This window comes from Periplaneta americana, chromosome 7 (assembly GCF_040183065.1).
Source record: "Periplaneta americana isolate PAMFEO1 chromosome 7, P.americana_PAMFEO1_priV1, whole genome shotgun sequence".
NCBI lineage: Eukaryota > Metazoa > Arthropoda > Insecta > Blattodea > Blattidae > Periplaneta > Periplaneta americana.
The window spans coordinates 16583686-16600969 of record NC_091123.1 but is presented as its reverse complement, the minus strand read 5'-3'; positions in this window follow the sequence as shown (position 1 = coordinate 16600969).

Below are 17284 nucleotides of genomic sequence, written 5' to 3'. Positions count from 1 at the left end.
AACTTAGCTTTAATTTCCATACGCATTGTTACTCATGTTTCCTGTACGAGTAATAACCTGGCTACTGGGATGCTTATCTGAGCGATGTTTATAATAATCAGCAGCGATAGTCAAGAAGGTCACATTCTTTCCGCTCGTCTTCTCCTGAGTAAAGGACAGTACCTGCAGCGGTTTTTGAGGGCTGTCCTTCCTTAAGGAGATTAAAAAATAACTTAAAAAGTTGTTAATATTAAAGATATTTTATTAATTTGTCCTACAGAATAATATGTGTAATATTGACAATTAGTATTTGAATTCAATCCGAATTTTTCTCCTCACACATTAATTGTCAATATTACAGATATTATTATTAATGTGTGAGGAGAAAAATTTGGATTGAATTCAAATATTAATTGTCAATATTACAGATATTATTCTGTAGGACAAATTAATAAAATATCTTTAATATTCTCATAGCTGCAGTGCACATTTCCGTACAGATTACTGTGCACTTAACTGCGGAATCCCGGCCAAACAAGTCACTCAACTGAGTGCGCCCCTTGTATAATGGCAGTTGACTTGGACATAAAACGTCAACGTATATGCCTAACTTGGAGTCAGGTCAAAAGGGAAACATTGAAGGAGGAGGGTTCGGTCCGGTGTTGTGGATTGAATTCGGCGTAGCTCAGTGGTCAGAGCGCTTAGTACGTAGAGCCAAGGACCCGGGTTCGATCCCCGGCGCCGGACCGAATTTTTCTCCTCAAATATTAATTAAAAAGTTGTGCATTAAGTGTAAATGTTACAAAAGACACGTTACATTACATAAATTAATAAAGGTATAGTCGTTTGTTTTATCTGAAATGTTGTATCACCGAAGCGTATTGTGTCAGTGAAGTTACAGTGACAATGAATAGTTTCTATCAGTGAAAGTTTATAGTTTCAATGAAATGTGTTCTATAGTATTGTGTTCTATTGTGTCAGAGAAATGTTTCATAGTGCCAATGCACTGAGTGAGATGAGAGTGAAGTGAAAGTAGTGAAAGATATCAATACCAAAATAATATATAATATACTGTATGTTACATTTATGTATGTATACAGAGTAAACCGTAAGTAATGTTGTTAATTTGAAAGGGTTATTCTTTTAGATATTTCAAACAAAAAAAACTTGCATATAGTGTTTCTCGTTTTTGCTTCCTTTTCGAGATACAAATTGTTTTATACGAAATATTTCATAGCGTGTTGTGGGAAAGCTATTGATTTAATTTCCAATATCCTCGGCCAATTTAAGAGAGGAATGTATTATGATCATCCAGTATTTATCATTCAGTTTTCTGTCAAAAAATCTGAAAGTTAGAATTTATAGAACAGTTATATTACCGGTTGTTCTGTATGGTTGTGAACTTGGACTCTCGCTTTGAGAGAGGAACATAGGTTAAGGGTGTTTGAGAATAAGGTGCTTAGGAAAATATTTGTGGCTAAGAGGGATGAAGTTACAGCAGAATGGAGAAAGTTATACAAGACAGAACTGCACGCATTGTATTCTTCACCTGACATAATTAGGAACATTAAATCCAGACGGTTGAGATGGGCAGGGCATGTAGCACGTAAGGGCGAATCCAGAAATGCATATAGAGTGTTAATTGGGAGGCCGGAGGGAAAAAGACCTTTGGGGAGGCCGAGACGTAGATGGGAACATAATATTAAAATGGATTTTAGGGAGGTGGGATATGATGATAGACTGGATTAATCTTGCTCAGGATAGGGACCGATGGTGGGCTTATGTGAGGGCGGCAATGAACCTCCGGGTTCCTTAAAAGCCAGTAACTAAGTAAGTAAGTGTATTATGATAATAGATGATTAAAAGAATTTTATGCTCGACCATGCCGAAATGTAGTAATTATACACCTGGTAGTAGCCCTGTAATGCACCTCATTAAAGTACACCTATTCATTATAATTCAGTTGTTTAGCCAATGACAAATCACCTTTGTACTCTTATAAGCCCGCCAGTATCGATTATTCTCGGATATGCAATCGAAAGACAATTAGCGAAAAGTCACGGAGGCTGGAAATCCAATACTGTCGCAGAAGGTTATGTTCTGTTACTATAATAATTAGCGTTAATTATAATAATATTCAAATAAATTCAATTTGTCATCTCGTTTTTCAATTCTAAATCAATTTCCAGGTTATATCAAGACTAATGTTCTCTAGGTTATATCAAGGTCAATGATATTCGTGCCTCGGAAAAAATCAATACTTTCGCGTCTCACAATTCAGGTCAGTTCCGTTCGTTACTACATAACCATAACATGAAAACTTATGAATAATTTCAAGTTAGAAATATGTTCGAGCATAAAAAGTCGTATGAAACTTGCCTATAATGGTAATTAAGTCGCTCGTATGAAAATTATGAAACTCGCTTGGGCTCGTTTCATAAACAAACATACTCGCGTCTTAATTACTACCATTATAGGCTCGTTGCATAATGTACTATTAGTTTTGTCCTTTAAATGTGCAGACATTTGATCCGAACAGATGTAACATTAGAACGAAAAAGATACTTCCTAATATGTTTATCTTTGGAGGAAATGGAGAAAGATGAATTACGCGACCATTTGAAAGTTGAAGTAAATAGCCTTAAGTGAAATGCAAGTTGTTGTTGTTGTTGTTGTTATTGTTGTCGATGATGATGATGATGATGATGATGATGATGATGATGATGATGATGATGATGATGATGATACATTTCTTGCAATGCATTCAATTCAATAGTGACCCTTATTTCTTCATTGTTCGGTTCTCGGGTTTCAAATCGAGCCCCGTGTTTAGTCTCGCCCATCATCTCCAATTGAAATGTGGGCTTGGCTGCATTAACAGAGTAGGCTCCAGACTTATGGATTTTTTTTCCCATCCTGTCTTGTGTTGGCGATAGTTGAGCTTCCAATTCCAATCCGAACGATTTGTTTGCCGTCTATTCGAGATAAGAGCTTTTACTTTATGCTTTAACATTCCTCCCAACCAAACAAGCTCTCAGAACAATAAAGCTGATAGAAAACGCTTGTAATGTACTTTTAAAATAGTTTATATTTCTGGCACAGTTAACTTTTGCCATTAATCAATGTGAATCCAATGCAGTAGATATCGGAATTATATGAGATGTTTGTTGCCAAAGTTACACCAATCAAATTCTTTCTCTTTGCAATTCTTTTTGACTCTTAATGCTAAGTCTGAAGCCATAGACAAAATAGTAACTTTGCTACTCTTTGGTCTTTGTTTGTTCCCTAGTTACTTTTCAGAGAAATTATGTTATATTCTGAGAATCCTTGTGGTATTTTCTGAGACATGTATACTAAAACAACGATAAACCTTCTAAAGTCTTCCTAAATCTATAAATTTGTGATAATCTTGTTGAATTTGTACTTTATTTGCTTGATTTTTTCACTGCTATAATCAAATAAGGTATCGTCTTTGCACGACATGAATGCGCTTGGCGGGCATAAAGGCTGAACTCCATGTTTAATGAGACGGTGTGGTCGGCACCACGCTCCGACCATCTTTTACTCTCGAAAACATCCGATACTCAATCTCGTAGGAGCCTGATTGAATCTTTGGCCCGTTCTGGACGTTTTTGTGTTAAGGAAAAATCCTACCTTCACTAGGAATCGAACGCTAACACATCCACACTAATAAGTAGAGCCAGGGTGTTTAGGCTTTTATAACAGTTAAAATAAGCAAACAAAAAAAGGCAATAAAAACGTAAAAAAAGACAGTCTTTTAAAAAGGCTTAATACAGGGTGTTAAAAAAGTACTCAATATTTTAGGAGGTGCAAGTATGCATCAAAACAAGAAAATAATGTCTAATAAACATGGGTAGTACAACATATACTTTCTGAGATCTGAACACTTGTTCATAGAAGGTTCTCAATGTGACGTCCATTCATGGCAATGCATTCCTCTGCCTCTCGACGTAAGGATTCACGCACTCTTTGACATTTGTTTTAATACGTTAATAAGAAAGTCCTGATAACGATCCTCAGTTAATCTCTGTGGTAGCACGTATGGCCCTATTCATCTATCACCAAGAACGCCTGCCCATACGTTGATTGAGAATCGGTGCTGATTGATGCCTTGTTTCTTCAACTGCATGGGGATTTTCATCAGCCCACATGCTGATACGAAAATTCACATCATCATCTCTCCTAAACCCCGCTCATATCCGCAAACAGATTTTTGTTTTCAATATTCCTTGCTACGTATCATTATTCCATGCCAGGAGTGTCAACTACGGTATGATTATCTGGTAGTCTGCTGTATTGTAGGGCAAAGAAATGCATTGCCATGAATGTATGTCACATTGGGTACCTCCTATGAACAAGTTCTCATATGTTAGAAAGTATGTGTTGTAGGAACCATGTTTAATAGACATTATTTTTTTGTTTTGATGTATACTGTCACCTCCAAAAATATTGGATACTTTTTAACATTCTGTATATTTTAGCAATAAATTTAAATTATATCAACATAACTCACATATTTACTTCGTAGGTGATACATGTTGACTTATGAAATACTTTTTTATGTGATTAACTGTTTTTTTCACAGACCTTACATAACAAAACTGTTCCATCGGTTGAAAATACATGGGCACCAAATTCACTAACGTAAGCATGAAGTTGTATAAAACTCACTGACTAAAGATCAACTTTGATCGAAGATCGAAAAGTGAACAGAGTTCAGACACTTCTTTTATTGTATAAAACTTTTCTGCGATCAAATTACCTTGGTTCAAATGCAATCTAAGTTCACGTGAAAAGGATTTGGCAACATCGCATAAACAGGTGAAATACGTGATGCGCGGATAGGTTTGTTCAGTGTTGCCAATTTAGCGACTTTAACTCTTTTTCAACAACAATTTCTTTTAACTTTTATATTGCTTAAATAGGGATTTAGTGACCTTTTTAGCACCCCATAGTGACAAAATTTAATCTTTCTTTGTTGATAATGAGAAATCTAGCGACTTTACAACTACTTTTTCGCGACTTTCCGTACACTCTGTTGGAGACACTGGTTTTTTGTGCAATGTAAATAATGGCGGACAATAAGAAGAAGGTTAACTGTTCTCAAAGTTGTTATCATGTTATGGTGCTTGATACTGCTAAACATAATAAAGCTTTATAAAACGACAATTTTCGTTTAGTAATACAGTTAACTGAAAATTTATGAATGTACCTATCATATCCATTAATAATTAATGGTTGTTATAAACATAATATAATTATAGGTTATGTTATTTGATACTGCTGAACACGATAGAGCCTTATAAAATATAAGATTGTTTGTGTATTAAGGCAATAAATTGAAATAAATATATATAAATGTACCTATCATATCTATTAATATTAATAATAATGGATATTTTATTTGCAAAATCTGTCACTCGTATATTTCAAACAGAAAAGAAATAACTGAACTTGGATCATCTAACTTAATCGGAGAAATTTCTTCAGTCAAAGTTGACTTTAGTTTGAGACAAATTAATCTCAGGTTAGACTTTATACAACACAATATTCCAAGTTCAGCTGAAACAAGGATCAATTTAACCTCTGATCTAAGATTAAATGGTTTATATAATCGGGCCTTAGGCATTCTAGCTAACCGATCTTATACTCTCTGTCACCCGACAATAACTGACTGTTCCTCACTCAAATTTCTTTCTCCTACAATAATAAACACGTGTAGCACAAAATTGTAACAGTAAGATTTGAAAATATGAAAGCAAACAATTGGAAATGTTACGTGACAACTTCTATGAGAACGAGCTTAATATTTAAAATTATAAAGCTGATTGTTGGTATCGTGAAGACATGACAATATTATATTTGTAACTGTGGATTGTCGATCATTATTCATATTACACCAATACTATTAAAGCACGATTATTAGCAGATTAAGCAACGAAATAAATTACTTTTATTTACTGTTGTTAGTAAAGTTAGTCATAGTTTCAAATATTTAAATTTCAAACACATTACATTACAATTATTATCGCCGAGGCCTCATGTTTAACATGTCGGCATCATACAATAACGTGCAGTGTGCTTTTAAAACATAATTTTGCCAACCGATTGTTGCTCTGTAGGTTTCACTCTAAGCGTCACGTTGTCACGTCTACTTCCTCGATAAGAATAAGCACTAGTTTGTTATATTGTTAAATGGCTATTATTATTATTATTATTATTATTATTATTATTATTATTACTATTATTATTATTTCATATACGAGTACGTTGACATTCTTAACTCTTAATAATAACTCTTTAATAATAATTTTTAATCACATATCTTAATGTTCGTCCTCAGCACAAGACATTGCAAGGTCGGTTTTAGTCCATGTGGATTAGACAAGTAGGTGTCATTTAATAATGGAAGCAGCTTATTGGTTGCAATATTGAAATTGAGGCGAGTGATTGGAGCGGCGACATAAGAAATTGAAAATAATAATGCAATTAAATTTCAAAGACCTGCCGAATGTTAACCATGAGAGCGCGGCGATAATAATTAGAACATTGCAAATAAACAAGAAATATTGCTTTAAAATGATAAAAAAGGCATTTATTTGTAAGAAACACCTAAAAAAGGCAAAATAGGCAATATAAAAATTGACCCTATCACTTTGATTTACTCCAGATCACATTTATATGTATGCAAATAATGATTTACTTCCTCCCAATAAAAAAATAAAAAGGATGCCTTAGACCACGACGCCACGGCGCGGGACTATCAAAAGAATACGGTCACTACAAATAAGTTTCGGAATATGTACGATAAGAACTGTCTAGTGTTAAATTTTAACGTACCTTGTTAACATGTTTCGACCTATTTTCGGTCATCTTCGGAACTGGTCGTTGTTGGTCTTGGCGCCTCTTGTTTCCTGTGTGGGTGCGTTCGTAGGGTAGAGTCAAAGAGTGTATGTGTTTTGAAATTGAGTTGTGTGTTGAGAATATCGTTAAACTACAACATCGCATACGGAACAAATAACACTCTACAAAAAACATCTCAGCACACAAACAACACAAACAAATACAACCACACAGGCGTATACAAACTCAAATGTAACACCTGTAACAACTTCTACATAGGACAGACAGGCAGATCATTTCAAACACGTTACAAAGAACACATCACAGCCATAACAAAATTACAAAACACCTCCACATATGCAGAACACATCACAAATGCCAACCACACCTACAGAGACATCGACACAGATATGGAAATACTGCACATCCAACCAAAAAGCCAGAAACTCAACACACTAGAACAATATGAAATATACAGACACACGAAAACACACCCCAACGATATTTTTAACACACAACTCAATTTCAAAACACATACACTCTTTGACTCTACACTACGAACGCACCCACACAGGAAACAAGAGGCGCCAAGACCAACAACGACCAGTTCCGAAGATGACCGAAAATAGGTCGAAACATGTTAACAAGGTACGTTAAAATTTAACACAAGAAAGTTTTTATCATACATATTCCGACGTGATACAGTGTTAAAAGTTGTGTAATCAAGATGTATAAATAAGTTTTTACGAAACGCGTAGAGTCCATAGTGAGAACGTGTCCTATGGATGATGCCATTTATTTTAGTGTTCAAAGTGAAGTAAAAGCATGGATAATACTCAAAAGTGTATCGACTATAACGTCATCCAGAGTGAGGTCACTATTCTGACGTCAGGATTGATGTTACGTCATAATCGGAACCCTTTTGAGAGCAGTCTCCCCGCTCGTCGAGTCAGTTGACCTCATTCTTGCCATTTTTTGTAGTGAAAATATTTTATGTCTGTTCATAAGCAAACTAATCCCACTAAGTGAGGGAAGCTTCGTGCGTTATGAATAAATCAGCTGGCAGAGAGCATCACTTTGATTGATTGTTGGCTTAACACACCGGATAGAAGCTTTAGACTTTTAAATTAGAAATTTGTATTTCGATGGGATTTTTTTCTCCCCCCCTTCCGTCGAGGACCCTCCATTTCATCATATATTGTTAAAAAAAAGAAGGGTTTAATGTTAACATATGAAAACAAGTTTTCATGTTTCTTTATTGCAATCAAGAGATCGACTGAATTAATTCTTATTAAATATTCAAACTGGAAAACTTCGGACATTGATTTATTACAGTCTGACCCGGTTTAAGAAAATTGCTGCGTTTTTATTGTGCTTGAATATTTCATTCAAAATACCTCTTCACTTTATTAAATTTATTAGCCATTCCGGTTTATGAACCACAATTTAAATATTGCATTCCAGAATAATCCATTCACTCAGTCAGTGATTCATTCATTCATTCATTCACTCTATCTGTTTACCTCAGGCTTTAATTTATCTACTCCAGTCACACTCTAATTCATTTACTTCTTTTGTTAATCCAGTTTATATGTACTTAGTCCTTACATTCTTACACTAATTAACTAATTTCGTTCGCTGATTCACTAAATCTGTTTATCAGTTCATTTCGTTCGTTTAGCAATTCACCCATTTCTTTTACTAATTCACATATTTCCTTTATTAAGTCAATCAATTCATTTACCAATTCACTCAAATCGTTTACTAATTCACTCGTTACGTTTACTAATTTACTCTTTTCGTTTAATGATTCATCCAGTTCGTTCACTGATTCATTCTATTCACTTATTAATTCATTTAATTTGTTTACTAATTCATCCAATTCGTTTACCAATTTCGCTCGATTTCCATTCTAAATTTCTTAATTCGTTTACTAATTCACCCAATTCATTTAGTATTTCACACAATTTGTTTACTAATTCCCACAATTCTTGTACTAATTTATCCATTTCATTCAATAATTACCCAGTTCGTTTACTAATTTACTCAGTTCATTTTCTAGGTCACTCAATTCCTTAGCTAGTGCATTTAATTCGTTTAATTTACTCGATTCTTTTACTAATTCACTCAATTCTTGTACTAATTTATCCATTTCATTCAATAATTACCCAGTTAGTTTACTAATTTACTCAGTTCATTTGCTAGGTCACTCAATTCCTTAGCTAGTGCATTTAATTCATTTAATTTACTCGATTCTTTTACTAATTCACTCAATTCTTGTACTAATTTATCCATTTCATTCAATAATTACCCAGTTAGTTTACTAATTTACTCAGTTCATTTGCTAGGTCACTCAATTCCTTAGCTAGTGCATTTAATTCATTTAGTTTACTCGATTCTTTTACTAATTCACTCAATTCGTTGTTCTAGTAAACTATTTTTTTACTAATTCACTCAATTCATTTACCAATTCACTCAAATCGTTTACTAATTCACTCATTACATTTACTAATTTACTCTTTTCGTTTACTGATTGGTTCAGTTCTTTCACTGATTCAATCCATTAATTTATTAATTTAATTAATTTGTTTACTAATTCATCCAATTCGTTCACTAATTTCGCTCAATTCCCATTCTAAATTACTTAATTCGTTTAGTAATTCACCCAATTCATTTAGTATTTCACACAATTTGTTTACTAATTCCCACAATTCTTGTACTAATTTATCCATTTCATTCAATAATTACCCAGTTAGTTACTAATTTACTCAGTTCATTTGCTAGGTCACTCAATTCCTTAGCTAGTGCATTTAATTCATTTAGTTTACTCGATTCTTTCGCTAATTCACTCAATTCGTTGGCTAGTAAACTATTTTTTTTTACTAATTCGCTCAATTCATTTACTAATTCACTCAAATCGTTTACTAATTCACTCATTACATTTACTAATTTACTCTTTTCGTTTACTGATTGGTTCAGTTCTTTCACTGATTCAATCCATTAATTTATTAATTCAATTAATTTGTTTACTAATTCATCCAATTCGTTCACTAATTTCGGTCAATTCCCATTCTAAATTACTTAATTCGTTTAGTAATTCACCCAATTCATTTAGTATTTCACACAATTTGTTTACTAATTCCCACAATTCTTGTACTAATTTATCCATTTCATTCAATAATTACCCAGTTAGTTTACTAATTTACTCAGTTCATTTGCTAGGTCACTCAATTCCTTAGCTAGTACATTTAATTCATTTAGTTTACTCGATTCTTTCACTAATTCACTCAATTCGTTGGCTAGTAAACTATTTTTTTTACTAATTCGCTCAATTCATTTACCAATTCACTCAAATCGTTTACTAATTCACTCATTACATTTACTAATTTACTCTTTTCGTTTACTGATTGGTTCAGTTCTTTCACTGATTCAATCCATTAATTTATTAATTCAATTAATTTGTTTACTAATTCATCCAATTCGTTCACTAATTTCGCTCAATTCCCATTCTAAATTAGTTAATTCGTTTAGTATTTCACACAATTCGTTTACTATAGTCCCGTCGCTCTAATTTCCGGCAGCCAATCACGTTGCAGGTCGACTACATTTAAAGGTGTGCGTCTTGTGATTCGCTGATGAAGATATTAAGTATTTCCTAAGGTTGGATAAATATTTAATATATAATCGCCTGCCATTTTGGCTCTTTCGTTGGGGTTCTCAGAAAGCATACGAGGACGTTATTTGCCGCTCAATTATTTGCTGAATTACAGTGTGTTTGATTTATTATCATAGCAGCTACGAAAGGATAATATTTAACGGTGTGGCAGATAGATCCCTCGTCTGGTAGCTCGGCAACGAAAGAACAAAAATGGCGAACGATACTACCTACCTAGCCTTTATAGAGCCTTGACTTCCTAAGACGTAAGCAAAGAGGAGGAGTCACGCCGGGAATAACAGCGTCACGACTATAATTCCCACAATTATTTTTACTAATTTATCCATTTCGTTCAATAATAATTACCCAGTTCGTTTACTAATTTACTCAGTTCATTTACCAGGTCACTTAGTTTCTTGGCTAGTGCATTTAATTCATTTAATTCACTCAATTCATTTGTTAGTTAAATTCATTCGCTTATTAGTTCACTCAATTAATTTACTAATTCACTGAATTAGTTGGCTAGTACACTAATTTCTTTTAATAATTCACTCAATTCATTTGTTAGTTAAATTCATTCGCTTATTAGTTCACTCAATTAATTTACTAATTCACTGAATTAGTTGGCTAGTACACTAATTTCTTTTAATAATTCCCTCAATTCATTTGTTAGTTAAATTCATTCGCTTATTAGTTCACTCAATTAATTTACTAATTCACTGAATTAGTTGGCTAGTACACTAATTTCTTTTAATAATTCACTCAATTCATTTGTTAGTTAAATTCATTCGCTTATTAGTTCACTCAATTAATTTACTAATTCACTGAATTAGTTGGCTAGTACACTAATTTCTTTTAATAATTCACTCAATTCATTTGTTAGTTAAATTCATTCGCTTATTAGTTCACTTAATTCCCTTACTAGTTCACTTAATTCACTCAGTTCGTTTACTAATTCACTCATTTCGTTCGCAAATTTACTCATTGCGTTTAGTAATTCACCGAAAGTACTACAATGAAAACATTATTAGAAATATGTTTGACATGTAACTCCTATATTCTACTTATTCTTCTATTTTAACTTCTATATTTTATTCTGTATTAATAGACAAAATGAAACGATTTTGCTAACGGAAATTCTACTTCGATTACAATTGAAATTTTACTTCATATTCGTTACATTGTTTACATGTATAGCTAGCTGTGATAAAATGACAGTGTTAACTAGTCCATTCCTATACACAAGGGGAGTCCACATATGTATGAGGGAGAGTCAAAAGTAACCTTAATAATTGTTTTATTAATTGAATATATACAATAAGACTGCAAACATTTCATCACTTTTAACATAGTATAACAGGAACACTTGCATTGAACGTAGTTCGGAATATGTTGAAAAGCGATAAAGTGATTGTAGTCTTATTGTACATATTCAATTTATTTATTTATTTATTTATTTATTTATTTATTTATTTATTTATTATTTTGCTAATATGTAACATAAATTATGAAATATGCAGAGAAACTTTAGCTCGCCCCTGAAAGAGTAGAACTCGTGCTCAGGGGCGGATTCCTGAATAGAAATTAATAATTATACAATACAATTATAATTAATAGTTATACGATACAATTTGCAATTATAGTATATAAATTTAAATTTACAATTTTTCAATTTTTATAAAATCCATACATAACTTTTTAAATGTAATACTAGAACTATTAGAATTGACAAGATTAGGATATTTAAATATAAATTTGTAATATATTCTTGGGCCTAAATTACTACTGTGATTAAATACTGTAACAGTGTTGCATTTTGATTCAAACAATCTTAAATAATTCATACCTTTTGTTTCATAACTATGAGAATACAATTCAAAATTATTTCAATTTTTATTAATACAATATAATAAATTTGTCTTACGTTAAATACATTGAAGTCTATAAACAAATTTTGAGATGGAAAATCAATAGGTTTATGAATACATATTTTAATTATTTTCTTCTGTAATAAATAAAGTGGATTAAAATTGGATTTAAATGAGCTACCCCATCCTATAATTCCATACATAATTACCGATTGAAATAAAGTTAAATATATTGTACGTAATAAACTTATTGACATGTAATTCCTCAATAAAACAAAATAATATACTATTTTACATAATTTATTACAAAGGTAATTAATGTGTTGGTTCCATTTTAAATAATTATCGAAAATTAATAAACAATTGTCAAGGTTACTTTTCGACTCTCCCTCGTACATAACAGCCTTGGAAGGTTTTGTTATAATCCATGGGCGTAGGGTTTTCAATATAGGGGAGAGTCGGGTAGTATCGGAAATCTGGTAATATCGGACAGTGAGTTTCTTTCATCTACCACACGATGATAGTATCTGATTGACATGGTTACGTTTCTGTGATGTCGCATAAAGAAACGTAACCATGTCATTCAGGTACTACCATATGGTGGTAGATGAAAGAAACGCACTGTCCGATATTACCCGATGTCCGATACTACCCGACTCTCCCCTATATAAAAGGCATGTTACTCAATAATGTACTTTGACATGAACGCGAAACAGACGCGTGCACAATATTTTAGTACTGTAGGTTATTTTACGACGCTTTATTAACATCTTAGGTTATTTAACGTCTGAATGAAATGGTGATAATGCCGGTGAAATGAGTCCGGGATCCAGCACCGATAGTTACCCAGCATTTGCTCAAATTGAGTTGAGGGAAAACCCCAGAAAAATCTGAACCAGGTAACTTGCCCCGACCGGGAATCGAACCCGGGCCACCTGAAATATTTTCTCTAAAATAATTAGAGAACATATCCAAAGCCACTTGTTCGGTGTAGAGATGCTAAATATGTCTGCATTTCCGAATACTATGTAATCGATTCTTCTCCAACACCACAATACTTCAAGAAACATTTAAGATTATATATTACAGTTATATGAACACAAATAATTTTTTTGACATGTTTCGGAGATGTTTCTCCATCTTCAGTGACTATTTACCACAATTGCAAAATAAAAACAAATGTAATTAATCTCTTGTATAATTATATTTAAAAAAATTAATGACAATTGGAAAATAAGAGATGTCTGAATAGTAATATTTAAGTCTTTCAATAACTGGAAAATTTAAAAAAATACTAATTTATAACCAATATTATTATTTCTTCTATATATGCATATGATAATTAAAATAATAAAAGAGAATATAACAAGTATAATGAAGTTAAAAAATGTGATAGTAAAATTGACATTTTAAAATAATTAACATTTTATGATGTAGCCTATGTACATTCTTATAATAAAAAGTTTACACAGATCATATTTAAAAAAATGAAAATACAAGAAATGAATGAAAGAAGAATGGGCAAAATTTCGATTTGGATGAAAGACTCACCGGATGGTTCAGGTGATACTACGTTAGTCTTTTACTATTCAAATCGGAAGTAATATGAAGATCAAAGAGCATGTTTTTTTTCGTAAATTGCTTTTTCATTCTAATTATGAGAGTTAATCAATTTGTCTTAGTATATTTCAATAGATTCCAAAATATTTAGTAATTTGCCTTTCCTATTAGTATGTAAAATTTCCATATCTGAGTTAATGTCTGTAAAATAATGTTGATTATTGTATATGTGTTCACTGAAAGCAGAATGAGAATTTTCATGGGAGATCTTTCTATGTTCTTGTATCTTATATTGAAATTTCGGCCGGTTTGACCTATGTATGTAGCGTTACATTCTGGAAACTGACAATTTAATTTGTATACACCTGTAATATATAATCTTTAATGTTTCTTATCAAATCTATGAACACTATATAATTGACCCAACATGTGTGTTTTATCTACAAATACCACAATACTTTCTCTGTACATTTCGCACAATGAGAAAGTGAAAAGAATAATACTTCAAATTGGAGCAAAAGTTAAGACTTTGGAATTATTTAATATCGAGGAAATAGTAATAAAGATTTTCAATGAATTGTGATTGTGGAAATACTACAGTTCTCGATTATACGTCAATTTCCATTATCCGGCTTACTTCCGATCCTGTTGAGGTTGGATAATCGGGGCTACTGCCTTCGTGTTGAGCTATATTACATGTTTCGGCTGCAAGAATCGGTCACTCGTTCGGCGGAGTGACGACACGGGTTTGTCATCTGCCCCATCCCCAACCCCTTAGAGGTGATTTATGCCCCGGTACAGACTTTCACCAAGTAATAACCCCGGGTCCCTGTTTCCCGGAGTAGGGTGGAGTTTTCTCATGAGCGACAATATAACAAACAAACTTTCTGTTGTCTCGATATTTTTAAGGTGAAATATATCGCTCCCATTTATGTAGGTTACATGCCTGTGTTTAGTGCAAGCCGGAGCGTGGACGCGCCCAGGACTCTCACGAGAAGATCCGTCCTCCGGCCTCGGAATGGGTATTGCTTTATTTTATGACTCTTTTTCAACTACAGAAGCTATTAGAGTTGAAGAGAAGATGGTATGACGGCAGTGGGACAAGGGTCGAATGAAACAGGGCAGGAGAAACGAAATATTTGGAGAAATCTGTCTAACGGTCACAAGATATTCTAGAACAGGCCCGCACAAGGTTTGAGCTCTCCGAGCCGGCTCACAGCTCATGAGCGGAGGCAGATATTGACTGCGCTCTGTATAAGGGTGGACTAGAAGAAGGGGTGATCTCGTACAAAATGTACACAAAAGAAAGTACTATTACGAGTGTTTATGAAATGAATTCCTGTTCAGTGATTGCAAAATTATCTTGGACTATTATTAATTAATAAAGAAATATTTATTTTACAGAAATAATAGAAATTCTATAGCTACTTAAATGTAAAATATAATTTTGTTATACTGATAGTAATGAAACATCGGTTAAAGATGTTACATGCGTGCCTTTATTAAAGTTGATTATATAAAACAGTTGCTCACAAATATAAATGTTGAACCAAACATAGCAATCATTTTCACAGCCAGCCTGTGTAGTCGTTGATATTATTGCTAATGTTTAGTCTTGTAAAATTCAACCAGGCTAGTAGTATTATTCAAACGATCTTTAGCCCTTAGGTCACATTGAAAATCAATAAGCTCGAGCTGTAAATCGTTAAATGTTAAATGTTATGTTCCGTCTTTTAGATTCCTCCATACTGTACTGTAGCAGTAGGTAAGCAACGTGAAACAGTTACTGAGAATAGGCTTACACACTGCACTCCACTAGATAACTGAGTCGTCGTTTCCCTCTACCTATAGCAAGTCTATGTCATTCTGACATCTTCCTCTCCGTTTCGGCGAGCGGAAAACACGGCTCTCCCGCTCCGAAGGAGCGCGCGCGCTCGTTGAGCGCTGTTTGTGCAAGTATGTTCTAGAAATATCACAGGGAAATGATCCCAGGTCTTCATAGCGAGATGCTGTTGACAGACAGAACTACAGCCGATAAGGGTAGAACGGATCTGATACCACACAGGTAAATTGAGTTACAGACAAATCGACGAAGCAACAGACTGGTTAGGGTCTATATACAGAGTGTTTCCGAGGTGGTGTTACAAACTTTCAGTGATGATGGGGAAGGGCACATGTATCAATTTGAGATAAGGAACCATGGTCCGGAAATGACTGAGTCGAAAGTTATAAGCAGACGATAAATAAAAGGCTGACAGTTAAGTCTACAGATTAATAGACAATAGACATATAGGGGGATGACGAATAGATATGCGATGAACAAAGAGACTGAAAGATATATGACAAACTGTTAGAGAAATGTACAGACCTAGAAAGGAAGTTTGAGCCATCTACTTTTACTCAATTCCAGATACAAAGCATTGCGCATGTGCAGTAAGCAAGAGCGCTTAAATGTATACTACTTGTGGACAGTTTTGCGAAGCTGCTACCAAGACTAGCCCATTTTTAATTCAGTATCTGCTCAAACTCGAAAACACATGCTTGCATTTAGGCTAGCCACAAAGAGACAGAGACAGGATGAGAGAGATGAGAGAGGAACTAACAGATAGACAAACTAATAAACAAAAAACTAGAGATAGATAACCTAACTTAGCGACAGACAGTCAAAATGATAGAGAAACAAACTGACAAAGAGACAAATTGAATAGGAGATAAAGAGGCAAATTGAGACTAAGACAAATTGCCAAAGAGACAAGTTAACAAGGAGATAATCTGACAAATAAATAGATTTAAAAAGAGAAAAATTGACAGAGAAACAAATTAGAAAAGATACAAACTAACAGGAAGAGGAGACAAGCCGACAGAGAAACCGACAAGGTAACAAACTACGAGTATTAAATGAGTATATAATAAATTTTCAATCTTAAGACATATCAACTTGCAAATGTTTATTTGCTATTTAATAAGATATATGAACGTTTTCGCCGTTTGGGGCATCTTCAGATATAACAAAAACATATAATCTGAACCTATAATAATAATAAATTATGCAAATAACAAGAATAAAAAAACAATGTATGTATGCAATGCATGAGATTCATGAGCTTTATGTAAAATGTGAAATAATACAGGATAATTGTTGATATAATCTTTAGATTTGAAATTGAATTGGACGGATGTTTTATACATATAGCTTATGTTACAAATAAAATATACAATTATGATTAAAATTTGTCAATAATGTTAAAATTTATAATGATGATTAATAATATAGATATTTTAAGAATAGTCATTAGTTGAGGATTTCATAAGTCATTTCATAAGCGAACGATCTCTTGAAAGATTGAAATTCATACTT